Source organism: Megascapheus bottae, chromosome 12 (assembly GCF_031878675.1).
Source record: "Megascapheus bottae isolate mThoBot1 chromosome 12, mThoBot2.hap1, whole genome shotgun sequence".
Classification (NCBI taxonomy): Eukaryota; Metazoa; Chordata; class Mammalia; order Rodentia; family Geomyidae; genus Megascapheus; species Megascapheus bottae.
In genome coordinates, this window is record NC_143520.1 from 52,961,727 (window position 1) to 52,972,000 (window position 10,274).

The window sequence follows — 10,274 nt, forward strand, 5'->3', positions numbered from 1 at the left end:
AATAATTATTTCCAAATAAAATGTACTTGTGAATTATCCATTACGAAGTAATGACATGAATATAGAACTTCCTCCCAGGACTAGTCTGTAACATTTAATTCTATAGTGTGACTGTTTCTTCACAAACTGATTTATATAAGAATTCCTTCTACAATGAGATTCTAAACTTGGAGCAGAGTCCTTAGCTATCAAAGCTGTGTGTACTCAACGCTCAACACATTTGATTTGATTGACACTTTGGGTCAAGGACACATAGGATATTTTATTACTTTCAAGCTTCCAATTCTGATGAATTTTCAATATCATGAACTAGCTTACCCAGTGCTCCAACTTCCAACCTGTCTATAGAAATCTCAGAAGTTTCTATCTCACTCTCACTGAAGATTCAATATAATATGGCTTTAGTGAGAGCTCATGTTCCCAAGAATTCATCAGGACAAGAAAACATTCACAAGTAATGAAAATCATAAGATGATCAGATTATATGAGCTAAAAATTCTTGGGGGAACAGAATATTTTGCATTTAAACTAAAGAACTCGATGAAAAGCAGCGGCAGTGGAGGGCGCCAGGCCGGGAGCCCAACTGCTGCAGAAACCAGCACAGAACCGGGCCAGTGAAAGGCGGAAGCAGCAGAACCCAGACGCAGAACCAGAACAGCAAGCAGTGGAACCCAGACTCAGAACACAGGTGGCGGCGGAGACCCGAGGGGAGTGAAAGACTCCCCACCACCGTGGAACACCCACAGAGGGACGCAGAGGCGTGAGTAATACAGCGCGTCCCCAAACACATCGTAAAAAGCAGAGCAGGTGCCAAGCAATAGAACTTAACTCAGACCCCTCCACCACGCCCCAGAAAGACTGGCGGGAGCAGGGGGGCAAGGAATTTAGAATCCTGTCCCTTCCCTCAACAGCCCCCTCCCTCAGGCCATTGACTGGAGATTGACAGGAGGGCTACCTAAGACCCAGCACCCCACCAAGGGAGGCGGGGCTGTACCAACTCCCACCCACCCAAGGGGCTCAACCCCCAGCCCTCTGACTGGAGAAAATAAAGTACCTAGGAATTAGCTTAACTAAGAATGTAAAGGACCTTTTTGATGAGAACTTTAAAACCCTAAAAAAGGAAATTAAAGCAGAACTGAGGAAATGGAAAAACCTCCCATGCTCCTGGATTGGAAGAATCAACATTGTGAAAATGACAATCTTGCCAAGGGCTATCTACAAATTCAACGCAATACACATCAATATCCCAATGGCATTCTTTAAAGAAACAGAAGAGGCAATTCAAAATTTCATATGGAATAATAAAAGACCCCGTATAGCAAAAACACTTCTTAGCAGAAAGAACAGCGCAGGAGGAATTTCAATACAAAACTTTAGACTCTATTACAGAGCTATAATTATCAAAACAGCTTGGTACTGCACAAGAACAGGCCTGAAGACCAATGGAATAGAACTGAGGACCCAGATACTAAACCACAGACCTATGGCCACCTAATCTTTGACAAGGGAGCCAAAAAACTAGAATGGAAGATAATGAATGATTGTTGTCCTTAATGTACTATATTGTCTCTCATCTCCTTTGCTGTCCCTTGGTTATCTCATATTGTTATAGTATCTCACTTTGTTATCTGATATATTGAATTTATTTGTATTTGGATATTTGAAATTTGATAGGGAAGGGAGGAAAACCAAGATGGGTGGGGGGTGTGGGGAGGGAGGGAAATGGGTACCAAGACATGTGAAAGGGTATCAATGTATGTGAATTAATGCACCTTCTATCTGGCAAATATCATGTAACCCTTTTACTAATTACAATAAAAAATGCAAAAAAAAACAAAGGAAAGGGAAAAAAATAGAATGGAAGAAAGACAGCCTCTTCAACAAGTTGTGCTGGCAGAACTGGTTAAGCACCTGCAGAAAACTAAAGTTGGATGCTTCTTTGTCACCTTGCACTAGAATTAACTCCAAATGGATCAAAGACCTGGAGCTAAAAGCTGACACACTGAAAACTTTACAGGAAGGAATAGGAGATACACTAGGCCTCCTTGGCACAGGTCAAAACTTTCTTAATAAGGACCAAGAATCACAATAAATCAGAGAAAGACTGGATAAGTGGGACTGCATTAAACTGCGGAGCTTTTCTATGGCAAAGGACATAGCTAGTAAATTAATTAGGAAGCCTACAGAGTGGGAGAAGATCTTCACCAACCATACAACAGACAAAGGCCTCATATCTAAAATATATCAACAGCTCAAAAAATTGAATCACCCCAAAACTAATCTCCAAAGTAACAAGCATCCCATTAAATGATGGGCCAAAGACTTAAAGAGAGTCTTCTCTGAAGAAGAAACAAAAATGGCCTATAGACACAGGAAGAAATGCTCAACATCTCTGGTCATAAAAGAAATGCAAATCAAAACAACTCTAAGATTCCACCTCACTCCAGTTAGAATGGCCAGGATCAGGAAAACGAATAATAACAGATGCTGGAGGGGATGTGGCCAGGAGGGATCACTGCTACACTGTTGGTGGGAGTGCAAACTCGTTCAACCACTATGGAAAGCAGTGTGGCAGTGCCTCAAAAGGCTAAACATGGAATTCCCCTATGACCCAGCAATTCCACTACTTGGCATTTACCCAACCATCCAGAAACAAGGGCATACTAAATCCACTAGCACAACAATGTTCATTGCAGCACTATTCACCATAGCAAAGATATGGAACCAACCTAGATGCCCCTCAGTTGATGAGTGGATCAACAAGTTGTGGTATTTGTACACAATGGAATTCTATGCTGCTGTCAGAAAGAATGACATCGCCCCATTTGTTAGGAAATGAAAAGACTTAGAAAAAATCATATTAAGTGAAGTAAGCCAGACTGAAAGGAACTTAGGCTCAATGGTTTCCCTCATTTGTCATAATCAGTAGAAACCTTGGGCTCTACTAGCAGAGATTTGCAATAGAGCAAAATCTTGATACATAAGGCTGTATAGTATGAAGCTAATTGAAAGGACCTCCAGGATATTGAAACAAAAGCCATATAATGAAGGATTGTTGTCCTTAATGTACTATGTTGTCTCTCATCTCCTTTGCTGTTCCTTGGTTATCTCATATTGTTATAGTATCTCACTTTGTTATCTGATATATTGAATTTATTTGTATTTGGTTATTTGAAATTTGATAGAGACGGGGGGAAAACCAAGACGGGTGGGGGGTGTGGGGGGGAGGGTAATGGGTACCAAGACATGTGAAAGGGTATCAATGTATGTGAATTAATGCACCTTCTATCTGGCAAATATCATGTAACCCCTTTACTAATTACAATAAAAAAAAACTGAAAAAAAAAGACAAAACATCCAAGGCTAGGCATGGTAATAGCTCATACCTGTGATTCCAACTACTCTGGAAGGTTAAGTTGGGAAGATTATGCTGAGGGGCATCCAGAAATATAAATAAAACCATGTCTCAAAAGAAAAAAAATAAAGAACTCACTTACACATCCATAATCTACTGGATCTTCTTATTGATGGATTATTGATAAAGCAGAGTATATTATTTTTCTGGTTGATCATCTTTTAAGTACTTCATTTGTATCCTGTTTCCTGATAAATCATCACCTAAAGAATCTACAGTTCATGAGTAGTCCAAGTATCATTCTGAAACAGACATCAGTCGCTGATTTATCTTTGAGAATTAAAAATGAACAATGACAAGAGGTAAGGAATTTCTGGTACCTATTAAATCTAAAGTCTTCATCTAAGTAAAGAATAATGTGAGGTCCTATGTTGGAACCATATAGCCATAGGTAGTCACAAATACAAAATTCCATGCCTCATATGTACCTACCACAGGAGCTTATACACAAAGACTCTCTCCTATGCCTGGCCTTTACGGAAATGCTTTATCTTTTGATTTACATGCCTGACATAGAGTAGGACTTTGGCACTCAATAACCCCAGTTCAGCTTTAATATTTTGTTTCTTTTCTTCTAAATCCTTTTATGTTTTGAGATGGAACAACAGGATTCTACAGGTCTTCAATTCTTCTCTTATCCTTAATCTACATCTAGTTTACTATTTCACTTTCTTTTTCAAGGCGATCTGGAGGATTGAACTTATTTGTTTTTCTTTACTATATTGGCTGCCAATAGCTATACCAGTAGTTTTGTGGTCAGTACAATCTACATCAATGTTCTCCTAGCCTTCATGCTCTTAAAATTCTATATTATCCTGTTCACTTAGCCTAGAGCTCGAATATGTATCACCTGAGGAGTTGTAGCACTAACTCCATTCCCTTAGGCCTCATTAACAGCGCATGTTTCATAGAACTGTTGATCTTAGTGAATTTCAATTATATTTCAGTATAGATAATCAGTCCATAAATACTCCTTTGTAACCAGTCTCTGCCTCATGACTGATTCAATATCTTAACCACGTCATTTATTTTATTTTATTTAGTTTTGCCAGTCCTGGGGCTTGAACTCAGGGCCTGGACACTGTCCTTGTGCTCATTAAAAGCTACCACTCTACCAATTCACCCACAGCACCACTTCTGGCTTTTTTGTTTATGTGGTACTGAGGAATCAAACCCAAAGTTTCATGCATGTTAGGCAAGCACTCTACTACCAGGCCACACTCCCAGCTTTTAATCACTTTCTTACAATAATCTGAAGAGCATCTTCAATCTTAGATTCTCATCACTTGCCTTAAAATATATGAAGCTGAGTCAGTTCTAAAAATCTCACTTCTGATCTTCTTATAGGCACCTGAAATATTTTATGTAAACTATGAAACTATTCAACACCTCATATTTAGCACAAGAAGGCAAGCAATATTTCCCAGCAATCTTTCTACATTTTGTTCACAATTCACATACAATGTGAGCTATGGCAAATTGTCATTTCTGATCATATTTAATATCCATATTTGTCTACTTTTCTGTGTTTATAGTAGAAAAGGATGCACCATATTTTGTACATGAAGTTACTGTCAATCATAAGTCACAATAAATAAAAATATCTTAGATAAAAACAAAATATAACATCAGACTGATAGAGCTCTTGGATTGATAGAAATTATATATATAAATAATATATTATATATAGAAAACAGTAAATTACCTGTATAAAGCTATAGTACTTCATTTAGTTAGAGCATAATTATCATGTCTCTATCATGCATTGAACTAGATGATAGGTGCTATATTAGAAATGTCTTCTTATCTTTCAGTGGAGTGTAATGCTCACCTTAATATAATCTACCAAACACAGAGATTCAACACTCAAAATGTCGCTCACAAAAGTTTCAACAGAGATGCTCTTTTCCACGATCAATTGCCTGTCAGATGAAGATTAGAAAACTGAGAGATTCTGGGCCTGGTACATTACTCTCTATTATTTCTATCTGCATTATATTGGTAAGACCTTGTTCTGTTTACTTATTTTCATTTTAGAGGCTTGTATGTAATAGTTGATAAGAAAGCTTTTCAGTTCCTCAAAATACTAAACATAGAGCTCCCTCTGACTCAGCATTTCCACTCACTACTTGGCTTTTACCCAATTGTCCAGAAACAAAGGCATACTAAATCCACTAGCACAGTGATGTTCATTGCAGCACTATTTACAATAGTGAAGATATGGAACCAACCCAAATGCCCCTCAGTTGATAATTGGATCAACAAGATGTGGTATTTATACACAATGGAATTCTATGCTGCCATCAGAAAGAACGACATCACCCCATTTGTAAGGAAATAGAAAGTCTTGGGAAAAAATCATATTAAGTGAAGTAAACCAGACTCAAAGGAACATAGGCTCCATAGTTTCCCTCATTTGTCATAATCAGTAGAAACCTTGGGCTCTCCTAGCAGAGGTTTACAATAGAGCAAACCTAGATACATAAGGTCATATAATATGATGCTAAACGAAAGGACCTACAGGATATAGGAACAAAAGCCACATGATGTGTGATTGTTTTCCTTAATGTACTATGTTATTTCTCATCTCTTTTGCTGTCCTTGGTTATCTCATATTGTTATATTATCTTACCTTGTAATCTGATATATTTATATATGTTTATTTGGTTATTTGAAATAGAATAGGGAAGGTAAGAAACAAGATGAGGGGGATGTAGGAGGAGGAAAATGGGGACAGAAACATCAGAAAGGGTAACAATATTTGTGAAGTAATGCACCTTCTATCTAGCAAAAATAATGTAACCCTTCTATTAATTACAATAAAAAAGAACACTTTTCCCAGATGCAATTTTATGCATATACAGGAAACATAAACCTGGTTTATATTGTCAATTGTTCTTATCCATCTATTCTCATTTAATCCTTATTACAACTCCTCATGGTAATACAGCTATGCATTTATTTGCATTTCAAATGAAATAAACTTCGGGAGATTAAGTAACTTGACCAAATTTGCTTCGTTTTAGTGTAAAAGGTCATTATGAAGTGACTACTATTGTGTCCTATTCTTTTGAAAAAGCTTATGTCATCATGTATTCTGCTGATAGGTTTTCTCAATGTAATTATTTATTTGCTGTAACATAGAGCTAGTCAACCCATTGCAGTTTAGCTTATTTTTCATTTCTACAAAGACAGGCTCCCTGAAAGCCTATTCCCTTCAATTTAAGAATCTAATCTGCTAAATTTACACCTCTTAATTACCTCAACTAATGAGATAGTCAGAAAACTAACACATAATTAACTGAATACTCTTTAACTTTGGAATGCACACTGTGATTTCACTTGTAATTTTTATCTACTGCGCATTCCTGAAGGGCATTATTATGATAGGCTTGCTTTGAGAGGCCTCAAGCAGTCAATTCATTTTTACACAGGTAATTTTTCCTAACATATGCCAAGCATTGTACTTGGTAACAAAAGCAGGGAGATAGCATGCAAAAACACACATGGAGCCTAGACTGTAAATTAAGCTACACGCTAAAGTCAAAAGACATTCATAATGCCAAATATTTTCAAATGTGAGTGAAAACAAAATAAATGATAGGATAGTGGAACAGTTTCAGGTGGGAGTAGGTAGCAGTGTATATTGAGAGGCTTATAGAGAAAGTGAATAAATGTGAATATAACCTAAGTGTTTATATATATATATAAATATAACCTAATTGTTTATATATATATATATATATATATATATATATAAATGGCTGGATGCCAGTGGCTCACAGCTGTAATCCTGTTTACGTAGCTGATATCTGAGGACTGCTGATCAAATCCAGCTTGAGCAGGAATGTCTGTGAGACTCTTTTCCAGATTAAACCAGCAAAATCCAGGAGTAGAGCTGTGGTTCAAGTGGTAGAGTGCTATCATTGAATAAAAGAAGCTCAATGTTCGGCCCAGCTGTAGAGTTCATGCCCTAGATAAATAAAATAAAGTAGAACAATAAGCCCACATATATATGAAATTCAATAAAATTAAAGCACAAGTAAGGAAAACTAGTGCTAGAAACAAAACAATCAAATTGCTCTGATTAGTTATAAAGAGAATTCTTAATATGTCGCAAGCAAAAATTATGGGAAGATTTGCAATAAAAACATATTGAACAGGACTTAGATGAAATGGGACGAAATTGAGTTAAAAGTTGAAGTTAAGACATGGAATTTGAAAATGAAAAGAATCTCAACAGGTAAACAACTGCACCCATATAATTCTACACCTAATAGATACAAGAAAGAAAGTTGGAAGACAATTTTATTTGCACAAAGCTAAAGGGATTCATTTCCACTGAGGGAAGACTATAAAGCTAAAGGAAAGGCTATTTATAAGACAGGAGTTAAATCTCCTTTGAAAGAGGACGTATTCTTTATAAATTATAGAATGTTTTGATATTTGAATTAAAGGTACTTACCTAATGATATTCAGATTATAGCAATTAGCTAGGAGATATCATCCGATACTTTTTTTTTTTTGCCAGTCCTGGGCTTGAGCTCAGGGCCTGAGCACTGTCCTTGGACTTTCTCAAGGCTAGAGCTCTACCACTTGAGCCTCAGCACCACTTCCCTCTTTTTTTCTATGTATGTGGTACCGAGGAATTGAACCCGGGTCTTCATGCATGCTAGGCAAGCACTTTAACCACTAGGCCAAACTCCTGGCCCCCATCCGATACTTTTTACTTCAAGAAAAGAGATATGCTTTTTGAAACATGGGTCTAATAGCACTTGTAAAAATGTGCATGGGAACCTGATTCAAACTGAAAACTGTTAAATTTTAGCAGGACACAGGTGGCTCAACCACTGTAATCCTTGAATCCAGGGCCTGGGTACTGTCACTGAGCCTCTTTGTGTGAAACAGAACACCACTGCTGGCTTTCTCTGAGTAATTTCTTGGAGATAAGAGGCATATGTATTTTTCTGCTCTGGCTAGTTTCGAACCCTGATTCTCAGATTTCAACCTCCTGGGTAGCTAGGATTACAGTCATGTGCCATAGGCAGCTGACATGCTTCAGATTTTAGACTGACAGTATAACAAATCTAGAACCAATTAAACTTATTTTGATAATTAATTTTAAGCCAATTTTCACTAGTAAAAATTCGGACAGTCACACAAAGCAGTAATAGGGCTGGGAACATGGCCTAGTGGTACTTGTTTGCTAGAATGAACCAAAGCCCTAGGTTCCTTTCCTTTGTACCACATGCACAGAAAAAGCCAGAAGTAGTGCTGGTCTCAAGTGGTAGAGTGGTAGACTTGAGAAAGCCCTAGTGTAGTGCCCAGTCCCTGAGTTCAAGCCCTGGGTCTGATAAAAACAAACAAATAAAAATTATGTACTGATTTCTGATTTGGGATAATTCTGTAGGGGTTGGAAGTCCTACTAAGTGAAAACGAAACTTGGTAATATGTTTGATAATTTTAGTTTAAAAAGTGAATTGAGTTGCTTATGTAGATAAAGTTGTCATCTTTCCATTAACAGTAGCATTTTGCTCAACTATCATAAAACCTCAACTTCATCATGACCACTGCTGCAATTTATCAATCTTAGTGAATAAATATCTTTCATTTTACTTGTATCCATCTGAACGTGGATACCTCTGGGAATCTGGCGAAAGAAGCAGCTACAATTGGAGTTTTTCTTCTCTACATTAGCTCGGACTATGTGTTCAATGGAACATATCCGCCTTATTCAGAGGAAGACATGCCAGCGCCCCTAAGTTTGTATGATAAAACCAAATTAGAAGGAGAAAAGGCAGTACTGGAAAATAATTTAGGAGCTGCAGTGCTGAGAATCCTTGTCCTGTATGGCGTGGTGGGGAGGCTGGATGAGAGCGCGGTGACGGTGGTGTTCGACAAGGTGCAGTTCAGCAGCAAGTCAGCCAACATACACCACTGGCAGCAGAGGTTCCCCACGCACGTGAAGGACGTGGCCAGCGTGTGCCGGCAGCTGGTGGAGAAGAGGATGCTGGATCCGTCCATCAAAGGGCTCTTTCCACTGGTCTGGCAACGAGCAGATGCGAAGTACGAGATGGCGTGTGCGATTGCGGATGCCTTCCACCTCCCCACGGCCACCTATCACTGACAGCCCTGTCATAGGTGCACAGCATCCAAGAAATACTTGGCTTGCCTGCTCCAAATTGGAGGCCCTGGGCATTGGCCAGCGAACACCCTTCCTGATCAGAATCAAAGAGTCACTCTGGCCTTTTCTCATCGACAAGAGATGGCGACAGACAGTCTTTCATTAGTTCATGCATCGTATTTTTTAAAAATGAGAAGTACAGAATGCAGCACTTTTTAAAGAGAAAAGGCACTAGTTTTGTATGAGTACTCTTCAATTGTGACTCTACTGTTTCAGGTAAATGATGCTCTTGCACTAGTGAAATTGTCTAAAGAATCTGAGGCGCCCAGGAGCCTTCTCTGCAGCCATGATTTTCTACCTTATAATTCTGTTTGTTCTGGCTTGCAGTTGCCGTAATGTAAATTATGATTCTGAAACTCCTGAGAGCCAGGTGAAACAAATCTGCTGTAGATTTATTTTCGATGAAACATGTTAATTATTTGTAGAACTTACATATTTTCAGGACTTTCTTTTCTTTTCTTTTTCTGTTGACTTGTTGATTGTTTTAAAGTGTGTAAAATCCTATGAAAATCATTGATGTTCAGTATTTGCTTTGCTTGAGCTCAGATGAAAATGTTTAAGAAAAGAAACTTTATTTTTGCAACTTAAGCACAGTTTTTATGTGTGAGATACATCAACATGTTATGTCTTTCAGCACTCCTATGGCTTGATGCCCTGGTCAAACAGCAGGGTGTG

At 38.0% G+C, this 10,274-nt stretch overlaps 1 pseudogene; it reads left to right on the forward strand.

Moving 5' to 3' along the window:
• The first annotated feature begins 9,032 nt into the window (after positions 1 to 9,032).
• On the forward strand, positions 9,033 to 9,705 carry LOC150056541 (methionine adenosyltransferase 2 subunit beta pseudogene; annotated as a pseudogene).
• Positions 9,706 to 10,274: the final 569 nt, after the last annotated feature.